At 35.4% G+C, this 17451-nt stretch overlaps 1 protein-coding gene and 1 pseudogene across 1 annotated transcript in view; both read right to left on the minus strand.

The window, feature by feature from the left end:
• GRM8 (glutamate metabotropic receptor 8) overlaps nucleotides 1–17451 on the minus strand; it is a 927338-nt gene that overhangs the window by 876844 nt on the left and 33043 nt on the right. The gene's annotated exons all lie outside the window — the stretch shown is intronic.
• LOC105750712 lies at nucleotides 183–3221 on the minus strand (annotated as a pseudogene).

Here is a 17451-nt window from a genome sequence, read left to right on the forward strand (position 1 = left end):
GTGTGTGTGTGTGTGTGTGTGTGTGTGTGTGAGTGTGTGTGTGTTTCTCTCTGGGTGTCTCTCTTTCTCTGTTTCTCTGTCTCTCTCAGATATAACAAGGAGCGGGGCAAGGGCACAGGTCAAAACACTAGCTGGGTAAAGTTGGAAGGAAAGCAAAGACTCTGAAGTTGAATGGTCACTGGGAGGACATGGAGCAGGAGAGCTGCAGATGATCCTCTCAGGACATCTCCTCAGCACTCATTCCCTGACATAGACCCTGGTGCACACTACATCATCTGCTGTTAGCTTAGGATCAATTCTTCATCACTGGCCAGTTCCTGGGACCAGGAGGTCTTGGGTGCCTCCCCTTTCAGGAATCTCTGTTCACAGACCATCTTGTTCTGACTTTCCCATTTCACCAAGCTCTTATGGGGCCTCCCGTCCAGTCTCTGCTCCTCAAACTCTTCCCCAATTTTGAAGTCTCCTCACAGTGGTAGAAGTTTTGATGTAGAAACTCTCTCCATCCTGTTTAATCTCCATTACTGGCTTTGAGGTGGCTGCCATAGCAGTCTTTCTTAGCATCATTTTCACTCCCAATGCCTTGGGCAAGTACTCAAAGTTTTTTGAATGGATGAGCTTCCAGTTCAGGAGAAGTTGGATGGAAATTTCTCCTGGATATGGGGCTTGGAGACTGGAAGTTCTGAGAACCACTACTTCTTCCTTCCCACCTTGGGACCTCTAAGTACCATGAGTGAGGGAGACAATCACAGTGAAACCCCCAAAGCCCAGACATAGTTTTTGAGGGAAGGTTGTTTTTTTCTATCATTTTTGTCTTTATATCCCCAGTGCCTTGCCTATAGTTATCACTGAAAAATAAGAGTCAGCATATAGCCCACTGGTATTCATTGGCAAGATTTTCACATCTCTGAAGCTTTGGGAAAACTTTAGTCTTCCTGATTGGACTAGATCGGACTTGCTTAAAAGCTCAGTTCCTATGCATGAGTCCATTCTACTTCCTGTATCGCCAAGTGAAATGATGCATAAATCATTCTACACCCTTTTTTCCCCCTACTTTTTTGAGTTGCTAAACTGTCTGATGGGCAGATATTGGGAAGGACTGGAAACAAATCCTAAATCAGACATAACTAGCTATATGTCTCTGTCTCAGCTTGCTCATATGTCAAATGAAGAACTCAGTGGCCTCTAAGTTCCTTTCCAGACCTAAATCTACAATTTAAAAAAAATTATTCATTTTGAACTTAAAAACAAAAAGACAAAAAAGAACATTTTCATGTATACAGTACAACATAAAAAGCTGATTCAATGTAAAACTGAATTTCCACTTCATACTTTAAAAAAAAAAAAAAAACACTATAAGGGTAAACTAGATGGAACAGTGGATAGAGCACCAGCCCTGAAGTCAGAAGGAACTGAATTCAAATCTGATCTCAGACACTTAACAGGTCCTACCTGTGTGACCGGGGGCAAGTCACTTAATCCCAATTGCCTCAGGGGAAAAAACCCACTATGTAATAAATATTACATATTTTCAAAGTTACCCTGCTTTTCTGTGATTCTTTTGTTTTCTTTTGTTCTCTGTTGCACACTTTTTTTCTCCCTTCCTCCCATCCCACCCTAGAGAAGACTATCATTGAATACAAATATGTATATACATATATATTACATATGTATGCATATACATATATATATGTAAAACCATAATATACCTACTTCTATATATCAGTTCTTTCTCTGGTTGTGAATTGCATCTTCTTTGATAGCTCTTTTATAGTTGATTTAAGTATTTATAATATTCAAAATGACTTAGTCATTCAAAATTGTTCTTAAAACAGTATTGCTGTTACTTCTTTTGGTTCTGCTCATCTATTTCTTCATTGTTTCATGCAAGGCTATCCATGTTTTTCTAAAATCAACCAGCTCATCATTTTTTATAGGACAGTAGTATTCCATCACAATCATATACCACAACTTGTCCAGCCATTTCCCTTGATGGGCATCCCTTCAATTTCCAGTTCTTTGCCACCACAAAAAGAGCTGCTATAAATATTTTAGAGCATTTAAGTTCTTTTCTTTTTTCCTTAATCACCTTGGGAAACAGACCTAATAGTGGTCCTGATAGGTCAAAGGATACACAGTTTATAATTCTTTGGGGCCAATTCCAGATTGCAATCCAAAATGGTTGGATCAGTTCACAGTTCCTGACTCTATGATATTAGTCACAAGAGGGAGCACAGGATACTAAAAAGAGCCCTGCTCTTAAAGACCTAGATCTGAGTCCCAATATGATACTTACAAGTAATATAACCTGAGCAATATCACTTGTCTAGCCTTTACCTCATCCTCTCTGAAATAGTGAATGAATGAAAAAAAATCATTTATTAGGTGCTTCCTAAGTACCAAACACTGCATTAGGCACTGGGATAGATACAACTAGAAAATGCAAGACAGTCCTGACTCTCAAGGAACTCTATAACAAAGACACAAATTAAAAGAAAGTTTAACTACAGCCTGATGGAAAGGCCTGGAGATCCTAAAGATTAGTCAGAGAGATAGATAACAGAGCCCTAGGTTAAGTAAGCAAGTCAGATGCCAGTAGGGATGTGGGCAGGAGGTATGTAAGATGCTAGAATAAGGACAGATGATAAAGCCAGGAGGACTTTAAGAGAAAGTGGCAGGAGAAGTTGATTTTCCTCCATCTCAATGGAAGGAATAGATTTGGCAACTCATCCAAGTGGGGATAGAGCAAAGGGGAAAGAAAGGAAAAGAGGATATGGAATATAATGAATTGTGACAGTTAGTTTTCCTGGCCCTGACAAAAATAGATGAGGTGACATTTACTTTTTCTCTGATTATTAATAAATGTGAATAATTCCTATGGTTGCTGATAGTCTTTCTTATTCATCTGTATTATTTTCAAAAGAATTTAAAGCATCAGTATACCAGAAAACATAAGACACCACAGGAAGAAAATGAACAAAGAAAATGCAGCACAATACTGGCATTCCCTGCTTCATATGGTTGAAGTGAGATAATGTATATAAAACATTACATAAATGTAAGCTATTATTATCATTTAGGATCCATTCCCCTAATAAAAATAGTTCACATGTAGGTATCACTTTAATATTTGTAAGGGGACTTTCACATACCAATTCTGTGAGGTACATGGTAATAGGATTTAGAAACCGGAAGGGAACATGAAGGTGATCTAATCCAGACATTCGTAGCTTTTTTTGTTTCATACATAAATCCTTAAGCAATCTACTGAAACCTATGGATCCCTCCTCAGAAAAATGTTGCTAAATGCATAAAATAAAATTACAAAGGAATTTCTAAAAGAACAAAGGAAACTAATGGTTTTCAAATAAATATATATTTTCCCATCTCAGTCCATGAACTTCTTGAAACCTATCCAGAAACATTTTTGGAGAGAGGTTATCTATGGATCCAAGGTTTATAATCCCAATCTAATTCAATCCCCTCATTTTACAGAAGAGGAGGAGCAGCTGTAGTTTCTAGAGATTAAGTAATTTTCCCATGGCCAATGGCTATGAGGTAATTCAGGACAAGGGAAGAAGCAATAAAGCCTACAACAATCAGCAGAAAGTGACTCTCTATGAAGGCATCCATTGAATACCAAAGGTCCTTTGACCAATCCTATCCAAATCCTTATCTAGTTTACTCATGATTGGTTTATTCAAAGAGAAGAATGTAGAGAGGAAGGGAAGAAGGATTACTTTCCCTAGATCAAAACAGTTTAAAAGCTAGCTGAATTATCTATGCATCTGTTTTGAAAAATAAAAAGCTTTAATAAAATTTTTAAAAGAGAGCTAGTTAGCTCTCTGTATGGAACAAACTAAGTGACTACATTTAAGAGCTGCTCAGTTCAATCAGAAGTCATGGTAGAGCTTCCCAGCTTCTGAGTGGCTCAGTGGATAGAGTTGGAGTAAAAAAAGTGAATTCAACTCTGGTCTCAAACACTAGCTTTGTGATGTTGGGTAATTAGTCACTCTCAGTCTCAGTTTCCTTACCTGTAAGATGAGGATAATAATAATGTCTATCTCCCGTGGTTGTCAGGATCAAATGAATTAACATCTGTAAAGTCTGATGATTTTTAACCTAATTATTATGATTATTTTATGGAACTGCTAGTTATTAGTAGTAATAGTTGAACTTTGAATGGGCTATGGTATGTCTAAGATAAAGCGTAAAGGAGACCCAAGTAGTTATGTCACATATTGACACATGTCCTCAACATATTTTTACAAATAATTAATAAGAAACAGTCTGGATTCAAATGCAGGCCTCCCAGCTCCAAAGCTGAGACGATTTCTATTCTACCATGCTTTTCCTCTGTTTCTTTAAGCTAACACACATTCTGAAATTCCTGATATTGATTGAGATTCTTACTTTCAATTACTGCCATTCTTCCCCTAATCTGGCAACCACAACTAAAAATTCCTTTTTCTTATTATAATTAATAATTAAGATCTTAGAGGTCCGTAAATGCACAGAAGGAGATAAATGGGGGAGGGGGGATTGTGAAATTTAAAGATTATTATGGATGAATTAGGGTACAGTGGCAAAAAAAAAAAAGCTCATATCACAGTTTTGTTGCCTAACATGAAACAGCAGGACACTGGCCTGTGGCCACAAATGGCATCCCCAATCTCGCTTACCAAGCTGATGAAAGGAGACAGACAAGTTAAAAAATGTGACTCAATAATAAGAAATACATCCCCTCTCCTGGAAAAACATGACCCACAGAGAGTGGGTCACTGATGGTATCTTCATCATAGTATCTACAGAGAAAGTACCATTATTGAACTTAAATGTTCAAAAAGAATAAATTCTCTTCTACTATGGAACTCTCAGCCATGTTCCTTCTTTTTCTTTAATGCCTCCTAATGGTTCTGTCTGTCATTACCTAGGCTTCTGTGATGATTCAACAAAGCACAAAGAATCCTTTCCTTTAATTCTGCACTTTGCTTTTACAGTCTGGCAGGTTAAAAAGTTGGTTGAAGTCAGTACATCCTAAAACCTCCATCTCATTATCCCAAGACTTAGATTATATTGTAAGTATCAAAGCAGGTGGTTGATAACAAAAGGTTTCAGAGGAGGAAACCTGCTCCTTTCCATCTCTAGTCTAAGTGCCCTCTTGACACAGAATAACTCTTCCCCCAAATCCATACTCATTAGCACTGACGGACAATGGCTCCAAGATTTCTTAACCGAGCCTGGGAGCCACATCACTAGAGGGTCAGCAATTCACAACAAACCAAAAAAAAAAATGAAAATAACAGGATTTTCTTCAATGAAAAAAAAAAACCTGATCATGCCATAAGCTACATTTCCACTTATCTTTCCTGGAATAAAGTTAGTTAATGCTCCTAATGGAAGATACTGAATAAAAATTGCAGCTGTTGTTTTAATATCATACATAAAATCTAAACCAAATCACAAAGAAATGACAACAAGGCTGCGTTTTCTGGAGAGTATGGGGGAAAAGGAAGAAAAAGAAGAGATATCACATTGTTCTCTCTTTCTCTACCTCCTACTCCATGTCTTTTTCTGTCTCTGCATTTCTGCCTCTTGTCTTTCTCTATCCATCTCTGTTTCTTTGAGTCTTTAGCCTTCTGGATCTCTGGATCTCTATCTGTCTGTCTCTTTCTCTTCCTCTTTCTCCATCTTTCTTTATCCCTTTCCATTTCTATTTGATCTCTTTCTGTGTGTGTGTGTGTGTTTTCTCTCTCTCTTCCTCCCTCTCTTCTCTCTCTCTCTCTCTCTCTCTCTCTCTCTCTCTCTCTCTCTCTCTCTCTCTCGCTCTGTGTGTGTGTTTTTCTCTTTCTCTTCCTCCCTCCTTCTCTCTACTCCTCTCTTTCTCAAATCCAGTAATTTAATTGCAAGCCCTCAGCTTCCACTCTAAAAGCTCTGCCCAGACAGAAATCGTCATCTGAGATGCACAAACTCCAGCAGACTCTGTATCTGCTGACTGTGCAGCAGACTGACTTCTCTGAAGGAAAGGTCAGCCTGCTATGCAATATCAAAGAGAAAAAAACCTCCCATTTCACTGCATCTGGCTATGACAGAGCCCAGGCAAATAAGGAGCTCAAGACTTGGCCAGAGGCAAAAAGGTGTTTTCCTCCTGCCCAATGGCTTCTTGGGATTTCAATTAAAAGGGAAAAGTCAGCAACAAGATTCCTTTATTTAAAAAAAAAAAAAAAAAAAAAAAAAAAAAAAAAAAAACAAAGGTGACTGACCACCCCCTAGTCAAATGATCAATCAATCATAAGTTTTATTTTATTTATTAATAGGCTATTAGATGCCAGACTGTGCTAGGTTCTGGGATATAAAGACAAAAAAGTGAAACAGTTCCAATCTTCAGGAGGCTTATATTTCCTCAATACCCCCAAAATTAGAAAAAAGTAGCTTTTTTTTTCTAAACCTATGGTTTTAATTTCTATACTTATAACTATATATATATATATATGTGTGTGTGTGTATAAATATATGTGCATATTATATATATATATGTCTATAACTATAAAAATCTATAGTTTCTAAACTTACAGTTTAGAACTTTCACTTTCCATAAAGAAGGATTTTGTGGGAAAGAGCAAAGATAGGAAGACACCATAGCTATGGCAGAGAAAATAAGTTTTCTCAACATTCCTCCCCTAATCAAGCATGAAAGTGCTTGCTTTGCTGCTCCAACTGCTCCAAACTGAACTTTTCTCCTGAATTTGTATTTCCTTCTGATAGTCTTATTTTTATATATGCCATCATTCATTTAAGGTCTCACAATCAACCCTTTGAATTCAAAATTTGGAACACTAATGTACTGTTGGTGGAATTGTGAACTGATCCAACCATTCCAGAGACTAATTTAGAACTGTGAGTGGGACCTTTGACCCTATAATACCATTACTAAGTCTGTATCCCAAAGGAATCAAAAAATTTTAAAAGGAAAAGGATCTATATGCACAAAAATGTTTATAACTCTTTATGTGGTAGCAAAATAATTCCAGCTTCATGCTGTCTCTCATGGTCATCTATTTCCACCTTACTATCCTAAGGAAGATCCTCATTATTATCTACCTGAACTAATTCAATAGGTTCCTATAAAGGGCTCTTTGTTTCCTCTTTCCACAGACCTCAATCCATTCTTCTATTGCTGCCCCTGTTTTTAATGAGTTAGGTCCATGGAATTGGGGGCTCCAAATTCTTCCAAATGCTTTCCACTATGTTTCTTTTCTCTGGTTCCTGGATCTTCTCCTATCAGTATATCTTCTTCATATATTGATGTTTTATGCTAATTCTTTCAATGTTCCCAATGGACTGATTATTATATCGATGAATATAAGTTCCAAATCTCTATCTGCAATCCTCATCTCTCTCTGGAACTGTAGTCCTACATCACTGTTGTTTAGTTATTTTCAATCATGTCCAATTCTTCATGATCTGTTTTGGAGTTTTCTTGACAAAGATGCTAGATTGATTTGCCATTTCCTTCTCCAAATAATTTTCCAGATGAGGAAATTGAGGTAAAAAGGGGTAAATGATTTGCCCAAGATCACACAGTTAGTATATTCTGAGAGCAGATTTGAATCCAGATCTTCCTGATCCAGGCCCAGAGCTCTATCCACCATCCCACCTAATTGCCCACATCTTCAGCTGCCTGCTGAACATCCTCATTTCAATATCCAATAGCTCACACAAATTCAGTATGTCCAAAAAATAGGACTCATTATCTTCTCCTCCTCTACTAAATCTGCCCCTCCTAAAAATGATCAATCTCTGTTGGAGTTATACCATTCTTTTAGTCACCCAGCCACACAACACCTTCAAAGCATCTTCAATCATCCACTTTTCATTTGAAGGCCTCAGGTGTCAATGATCACCAAACAGTTAATTCATTCCTTTTCTAGACAGTCCTAATTATTAGTGTTTCATAGAATCATTTTGAAAGCTACCTCCTGATGACTTTCCCTTATTTCACCTATCTTCTGTGGCCCAGCAGAGCAAAGTTAATCCATCTTACATAAAATAACCCTTCAAAAACTTGAAAATCACTTGAAGATCACCCCCAAGGAAAACCACTTAATTAAAATGTTTTTAAATTAGACTCATCAGAAAATAATCATCATCATGATGATGATAGATAGATAGATAACATTTATATATTTCTTTGAGTTGTGCAAAATGGTTTACATATAGCTTATTTGATCTTCAATACAACTGTTTGGCATAGGTTCTATTATTGTTCCCATTTGGTAGATAAGAAAACTGAAGTTGAAGGACATTAAATATTTGCCCAGAGCCAGATAGCTAGAAAATGTCTGGGGTCAAATTTGCAATCAGGTCTTTCCAGCTCTATCTACAAAAAGGAATTAGGATTTTTGAAATCTGAGAAAATAATGACAAGGTAGCATTTAAAAGTGGCCTTTATTTCAGGAGAACATGAAGAGTTCCTAGTGAAATATAAGCTGTTTTCCCATAAGGAATGTTTCATATTTGTAGATGTATCCCCATGGCCTTGAAAAATATCTAACAACAACAAGAGTTAACATTTATATAATGCTTACTATAGGTCAAGGACTATGATAAGGGCTTTACAATGATCATCTCCTTTGATTGTCACAATAATCCTGGGAGGTAGGTACTATTATTGTCCCGATTTTACAGATGATGAAACATGCAAATAGAAGTTAAGTAACTTGAATAGCCTTACACAGCTAAGTGTCTTGAGGACTGGATTTGAATTCAGGTCATCTTGACTTTATTCTATCCACTGTAATACCCACCTACCTTAAGTACCTGGCACATAGTAGGTACTTCAAAACTACTTGATTACTAATTGATTTTCAACCCTTAATGGTGAAATTAGATGAGGGATTTCTAACAATTAGAGTTTTCAAATAATGAAAAGTATTCATGAGGCAGATTGAGGTATCTGCTTATTTGTAAAGATTTAAAAATAAATATTCATCATTATTTGTGGCTCTTCCTGAACACATAGAAGGATTCAGTTTAATTCACAGGATATTTATTGTATGCCTACCACAACCAAAACACTGCCGGATGTGTATAAATAAATTAAGATCCCAGATCCCAAGGTGCTTATACATTGCTTTATATACAATTTTTGTTGAATCTTGTATACAATAATAATGAAATCAGATTACTTAAGTACAAAGTAGAGATGCCAAATGTTGTGTGGAGTTGAGAGGAGAGAAAAATCATTTTTATTGGGAGACATCAGAAATGTCTTCTGGAAGTAGTATCAATAAATTGGACTCTGAAGGATGATTGGGTTTTAAACAGATATATGTGAGGAGATATAGCGGAAATGCTATAAGCAAAGACACAAAGGTCAGAAAGCATGCAATATACTCCAGGTATAGCAAGTAGGATATTTGGACTAGAGCATGGGGTATGTAAAAAAAAGTAAAATGATATGGATTGGAGTTAGATTATGTAGAACCTTGAAAGACTCTATTCCATAGGCAATGAAAGACTAATGTAGACTTTGGGGCAAAGGACATTAGAATTATGCATGGGCGGGGAAATAACCTGGTAACGGTATGTAGAATGCATTGGATAGGCGATAACTATTGCAATAGTCCAGAAGAGAAATACTGAAATCCATAGTTAGCGTGGTAGCAATCAGAATACAAAGGAAAGGGAAGGTTCTTAGATCTAAAACTGAAAGAGACATCAGAGGACACCATCCTCCATTTTAAATTAAGAGGAGGGGAGATGAAGTGGTTTATCCAAAGGTCAAATAATTAGTTCAGTGACAAAGTCAATGCAAAATATATTGGTAGATCTGGCAATGTGAATAGTAAGAAAGAGTCAAAGATAACTTGAAGGATTCAAGCCTCAGCAACTGGAGAAATAGTATCTTCCTTTAATTGAAATAGGACAATCAGAAAGAACAGATTTTAGAGGGAAATGATGATTTTGATCTTATAAGTATGGAGCTTAAGAAGAAATATCTATATATCCAGGTAGAGCTGTCCAGTAGGAAATTAAAAATATCAGTCTGGAACTTGGAAAAGACAATAGATACTAGACAAATCTCAAAGTTTCCTTTCTGATCCAAACATCATATTATTAATTAAATCAAATGGAAACCATGGCAGATGGAAATTTCTTGGAAAACTGATAAATCCAAAAAGAAACTGATAAATAGAAGTATGTCTAGAATGGTTTAGTTCAAAAAAGAAAAAAATTCCAACTGCAATTCGAAATTTTACCATGCAAATCTGAGTCTTAACACCAATAAAAATATGACTATTATACAAAAGAGAGGCATTTCAGTTACTTTTTAACAGAAAAAAGATAGCAGCAGAATATTCTACTTGCAAATACCCCCAAACAACAAAGAGGGGGGGCAAATAAAATACCCATCAATAAAGAATAAATATTGAGAAAAATTACTCCATATGTGCAATTCACCACCTCTCTTTTTTTTTGGGGGGGGGGGACAGGGGTGAGAGAGAAAGGGAGAGAAGAGGCATGTTTCAACACTAGAAGGACTAGAATTTGAGAATAGCTTGTGGGACCAAGTTGGGTCAATTGACACAATGCATCCATTTTTATTCATAAGGCAAAGAAAATAGAGGGTTTTTTTTTAATTATATTACGAAGTAAACTGAAATCACTGAATCCACATCAAAAACAAGCCCACTCAAAAGTATTAAGATTTTTTAAAAGAACCATACAAAGATTTTTTAAAAGAACCAAAGTAAACTGAAATCACTGAATCCACATCAAAAACAAGCCCTACTCAAAAGTATTAAGATTTTTTAAAAGAACCATACAAAAATACAGTATTATATGTAATTAAATTTGAAACCACCTAAATATCCCAAAATATGGAAATGACTAAAATTATTTGTGGCACCTTCATATGATGAAATACTAAGATATCATTAAGACTTACAAGTATGAAAGATACAAAGAAATCTGGAAAGAACTTTATGCATACAAAATTGGGATGGGGGAATAGTGTAATCAAAAAAATAGAAGAGCCATGACTATATAAGAACAAATAAATAAAACAAAAAATGAGGATGAATGGGGAAACCAAAATTCCTTATAGAAACTTAGAGGGAGAGAATTACAAACCTGCTATGATATTTTATGCTTTGAAGTCAATTTAAATGTAAATAATTACTAAGCAATATAGATTATTCTATTGATACACCATATTGTTCTTAAGAAAACATTTTAAAAATCTACTGTTCCATTAAAGCAATTGTTCTCATCAGTAATGTCCTTTAAATAAAGGCTATAGAAGAATTATGACTCCAATTATATATTCAATTCAATATTCTAATCATGAAATATCTAAATTAGGAAGTTTGTCGTTTTGGGAGCTTTTTCACTCAAATAAGAATTATTTGTGTACTGACTGTGTCCAGGTTTCCTGCTTTTTCTATGCAGACAAAGGAAACATCAGCAAAATACCTAAAGTACTCTCTTTTTTCTGTATAAGAATAATGAATTATTTGCTAGCAATCCACATTCTCAAATTCTGACAAGAACATGGAAACAGAACTCCAGAATCTGATAATCCATTAAAAAAAAAAAAAAAACAGAGCTTGAGGTTAGAGGAAAGAGGTAGCTAACTGAAGAGTACAGAGAACTTTAAAACATTCTTCCTTATTTTGCTTCCCATTTTCTCCTTATTCCATTTCTCTTCAACACATAATAAGTACTTAATAAATACTTTTAAGTTTATTCATTTTTACCAGAGTAGCAGAAGGGGCAGGACTATGGTAGATGTGGTCAAGATCAAGGCGAAATACCTCCTAGCTCTTTAATTTTCTGCCACCCAATATAAAGAAGCTTTATTTCCCCTAAGAAAATGCTCTGCACTTTTATGCAGCTAATTTTTCTAGCCTACTTTTCCTTTAGGTTTTTTTTTAATAGAGATGTTCTTAATGCTATGCTTATAAGTAATATTGGGGGTCTGCACAGAAAGTATGAAATGCATCCTCGATAACTGGCTTTCACTATTATGCTGCAGAATGAAGGTCAGTAAAAACATCAATGTATTGAAGCTCTGTTTTTGCATAAAAACTACTCATAGACCATAGAGCTTTGGCCACATAAATCCAATCAATAGCAACACCCAATTCCCATTCTCATTTTAACAGACTTCTCTGCAACATCACTTTTTGCACCGATTTTGGTTTTATTTCCTCTTCTCCCTTCATTGGCGACCCAGTACTCAGCTGCATTTTCATATCTCCTTTCACCTCACCACTTCTCCAAGTGCCAGCAACATGGATTCTAGCAAACACTCCCATGTTACCGCATTCTAGGCTCTGTCTTCAAAAATTGGTCCCTGATCTCATCACTTTGTCAGCATCCAGCAGTCTGAGGAAAGCTTTTATCCCCTCAGTCCCTGTCCTGAAATTCCAAAAAGCAGCCTGACACTTGTGGAAAGTGGAAACTGAAATACTTTGTAACCAAATTTACATTTGCTTCTAAGATACTGTTAAATGCAAAATTAATACCTCAAGTTAATTTGGCGCTCTCTGCTTTGAGCCGATTAGCACACACTAAATTTCATGCTAATGCTCCTAGATTGCCTGCATTGCAAGACTCTCCAAATTCCACTGATTGCAATTTTTAAAAAATATATATACCCATTATGTCATTGCTGGGTAGTCTGAAGTATTTCCAGTGTGCTATCAGTCTTTTCATAGGTAAACTAGCTTTTGTGTCAGTCCATAATACTTAAACTTTCCATCAACAACATAGTTATAACTGAAGCTAACCATTTTCTAAAGAAATCCAGGTTATCTATTACCATGGAAACATAAGTTCTAAAAGCTCTTTTTATCTAATAGGAAAAACCAAAAGGAACACCAAAAAATATAAAATGTTGTACTTCCTTCACCTTTTAGAGCCTCTCTCTTCCTTAAAGTTATAAACTAAGCACCATATTCTACAGGAAGCTTTTTCCTAATTCTTGTCACCAACACAATTTCTAGTGCTCCCTCCCAAAAAAATATAATCTTTTATTCAAGAATATGCTGGTAAATATTTAACAACCAGATCTCCAGAAAAAGTATGCATGACAAAATACACTGAATTATTAACATCTTCTCCATTTCTTTCCTAAGTCTAGACAAGCATGGTTTGTTTACAAATCAATATCAATAAATAAATCGAGCCCTGATTTGAAGGGTTTCCTGATTTCCATGATATAAATAATGTTTACACTGAAAATTTAGTAGTACACACTCCAGACACTTAAGAGTTGGCTCCAGGATATCCCTGCTTGTATTTTATTTAGTATTATTTGTTAACTTTATGTAATATATATTTGTGTATGTGACTTGCAGTTCAAAGCCTATTTGCATAAGACTTTCTTCATTGACAGAAATGGATTACTCAATTCTCAAGACTTGCTCAAGGAGGAGTGTTTGAGAGCTTGCAAGTAAAGAGATGCTATTCTTCTGATTTCCAGTTATAAGAGAAAAGACATTTGGTTCAAGATTCTCTTTAAGGAAAAAAAAGGATTCGCTTTAAAAAGAGGTCCCTGAAGAGAGAAAGAAAGACTTTGGAAAAAAGCCAACATGTAGAAGAGCTTGAGCTTTGATGTCTCTGTCTTCCAGGAGGCTTTTGTCAGATCAGGGATTTCTACCTGAAGACAATCTGGAATCAAACATTTTCTCTCTCCAAGTTGGAATCAAGAAGACCAGGATCTCACATCTTCCAAGCCCTGCCAACTCTATCTAAGCAGAGAGAAGCAAGTAATCAATCTCCACCAAAGAAGAGAATTTTATTCCATTTGCATAAGATTTTGTCTTATATGTATACTTCTTTTCCCTATAAGAAAATTAGGCAGATTTGTACAAGTCTTTGTAGTTATCTACCACTAGGCCTATCATAGATTCATTAATTTGCAAACTAAAGCTATAAGTAATTTAAAAAAAACATCAGTTTGTATAAATAAAAATAATAAAAGAAAAGAAATACAAATAAAATTAAAATTTTAAAGTTATTCTATTCAATTCAACAAATATTTGTTAGCCTCATACTTACTACATATAAGGCATTCTTTTTTTTTCCCTGAGGCAATTGGGGTTAAGTGACTCACACAGCTAGAAAGGGGTAAGTATATGAGGCCAGATTTGAATTCAGGTCCTCCTGACTTAGAGGGCTGGTGATCTATCCACTGTGCCACCTAGATGCCCCCCCATAAGGTATTCTGCAAGATACTGGGAGATACAAAGACAAATATGAAACAACTTCAACTATTTTTTGCCTTTCTTTGTACCTCTAATATTTATACAATGCCTGAGATATATCCTGATGGAAGATACAACAAATGCCCATATAAATAAATATAATATACATACAAATCAACATAAAATCATTTGAAGAAAGACAAGGCACTGACCACTGGGATAATCAAGAAAGGTTTTGTGGAGGAGTTGGGACCTGAGCTTGCTTTGGAGGAAGTTAGGGCTTCTGTAAGGTACAAGTAAAAAGGGAATATATGTCATATAGAGGAGACCACCTATACAAAAAAAAGGGGAATATATGTCATATAGAGGAGACCACATTAGCAGTGGAGGGATGGCTGAAATAATGAGTAAATCAAAGAAGTTATAGGAAGATAGACTAACAGTTGAGATGAAATGGTCTCAAAGTAAAATAATCTGAAACATTCACATAGGGCAGGTTACAAAGTACCCTTTACTCTACCTTATCCCACCTCTGCCAAAGATGGTGCATTGCATGATAGAAAGAACATCAGGTTTGAAATCAGGGGAACTATGTCCTTGACTAGATCTATCAAAAATCTATCTGTATGACCTTGAAATGTCATTTCATTTGGCATAGAGTAAGTACTGTTAAATGCGTATTTTCTTCCCCATTAGAATTTAAGCTCCCCCTGAGTAGGTATTTTTCATTCATTATTTGTGTGTCTTGAGCTTAGCCCAGTGCCTAACATGTAGCAGGCAATTAATAAATACTTATTAATTGATTGATTGAAGTGGGTAGATAAGATAATTTATTATCTCCATCTAATAGATGGTGGAACTGAGTTTCAGAGATGCCAAGTTAATCCAAGTCTCCCAGTCTATCTACTGTGCCACTTTTATAATATCTCTGCTTTTTCCATACTTCCATTATGAAATTACTTTCCCTAATAATTCATTCAGTCACAGCTCCAATATTTATTAAGCATTTACTGTGTGCAGTGTTCTATGTTAGTCACTGGAAAAAGATAAGAAATTTGATTAAAATAGGCCCTACCTATCAGTGTGTAAGAAGAAACAAATCAAATTGATGCTACACAATAATATATGATAATTGCATCAGAAATGTACAGAACAAAACAAAGAGTGTTAAGGGAAGAAAGTCAAGACTTCAGGAAGGAAGTGGTCTTTGAATTGGGTTTTTAAAGATGAGGAGAAATCCAGCTGGCAAAATGAAAGAGGCAAAATATTCCAGACATCTAAAATAAATATATGAAGACTCAAAAAATGACTCTAGCTTGGAACCCATGGAAGAAAGTAAAATGAGATACAGTTAAAATGACCCCCAACCTCAAACTTTACAAAACATTTGATTTTAAAACTCTTTAATGCACTTTTTATTGTCGTTTTTATTTTGAATAACTGATATAACATCATTGTTTAGCATTGCCAATATGTATTCTCTTCCCAACTTTCATGAAAGCAGGGCAATTGTAAATATTGCATCTTCTTTAGCACTGAGTCTAGAGCTTTGTACCCACTAAGAAGAAGGGAAGGGAATAAGCATTTATAAAGGACTATTATATGCCAGCCATTATACTTAAGTATTTTACAAATGTGATATCATATGATCCACACAACAATCCTGGGAGTTAGATGTTCCATTCCATAGTTGAGAAAAATGAGCCAAAGATTAAATGATTTGCCTAGTGCAACACAACTAGTAAGTGTCTGATATTAAATTTGAATTCAGGTCTTCCTGGAGGCAGTTGGGTGGCTCAGTATAGGGTGCCTAGCGTCACAGAGTGATAGAACGCAAATATGGCCTAAGACACCTTACTACCTGTGTCACCCTACACAAATCAACAGAGAAGGAAATGGCAAAGCACTCCATTATTTCTGCTAAGAAAACTTCATTAGCAGTATTGGTATGCTATGGTCCATGGGATCACAAAGAGTTGGATACAATTGAATAACAGTAATACCTTCCTGAGGACAAGCCCAGCACTCTATCTACTTGTTGTCTAGATAAATGTTTGGAGAATCACTGAATGAATTAAATGAATAAATATATAAAAGGTGGAGTAATGGCAGTTGGTAGAGGGCTTTAAATGAAAAGCAAATGAATTAAGAAAAAAGCAAAGGAAATAGGGAACTGCTGAAGATTTTTGAGTAGAATTGGAGGGAGAGGGAAAAGGAGGGAAGTCCTGATAGGCTATTATAATGAATTTCAGCAGAGTAATCAAGATAATCAGAAGATATGCTCTAATATTTTTCCATTTTACCTAGCATTTAGAATTACATAATGTTAGAAATGGAAGGCCCTCTTAAACTGTAGTTTGTGATCCTAAATGGGCTCTCGTAACTGAATGTGAGGGTCTTGAAATTATGATTTATTATCAGTAAATATTTGATTTATTTACCTATTTTATTACTTAAATACCTGGGATCACATAAAAATTTCTCAGGCAAAAAGAAGTCACAAGTGGAAAAAGTTTAAGAAGCCCTGACATATCAACTGTTTCATTTCATATCCCAACTCTGAGGACAAAGGCTGAATGGGCAAGTCATTCGATCCCTTGGGCTCAGTTTTTATCTGTAAAATGAAGACTTTAAAAAATCCCACTGTGCTTTTCAAAACTTAGTTCACATACCATATACTTTTTACATAATCCTTTTCCTTATTTCCCTAGTTACTAGTCCCTCCCCAAAGAAAAAATTCTACTGTATTTTTAAACATAGCATATATATATTAATTTTGAGTATATGTGTGTGTGTGTGTGTGTGTGTACATTTTGCCTCACCTATAGAACAAGGATAGTTTTATTTTTGTCTGAATCTCCAGAATTTAGCACATCTGATACAGAAAAGGCACTTAATAAATACTTGAAGGTTGATAGACAAAAAATTTCACAAATCTCAATAAGCAACAAATATATGAACTGTTACTTTGCAAACAATTAATGTTTAATAAATGTATGTTGGATAGAATTATTTCATTAATAAGCCAACTGAAGCAAAGAATGATTGTGGCTGACTCTGAGACACGTAAATAGTTGGTGGTAGAAGCAGGGCTAGATGATTATACATACTTCTTTCCTGCTGAAAATAGTGGGATTTAGTGTGGGAAAAGAGTAGATCAAACCACATTTATTTATTTTGAAGTTTTCAATGACTTTTCTACAGACGGGTTATTTTCACCACTTCCTGCCACTTCCTT

Source organism: Sarcophilus harrisii, chromosome 5, assembly GCF_902635505.1.
Source record: "Sarcophilus harrisii chromosome 5, mSarHar1.11, whole genome shotgun sequence".
In the NCBI taxonomy this organism is placed as follows: Eukaryota; Metazoa; Chordata; class Mammalia; order Dasyuromorphia; family Dasyuridae; genus Sarcophilus; species Sarcophilus harrisii.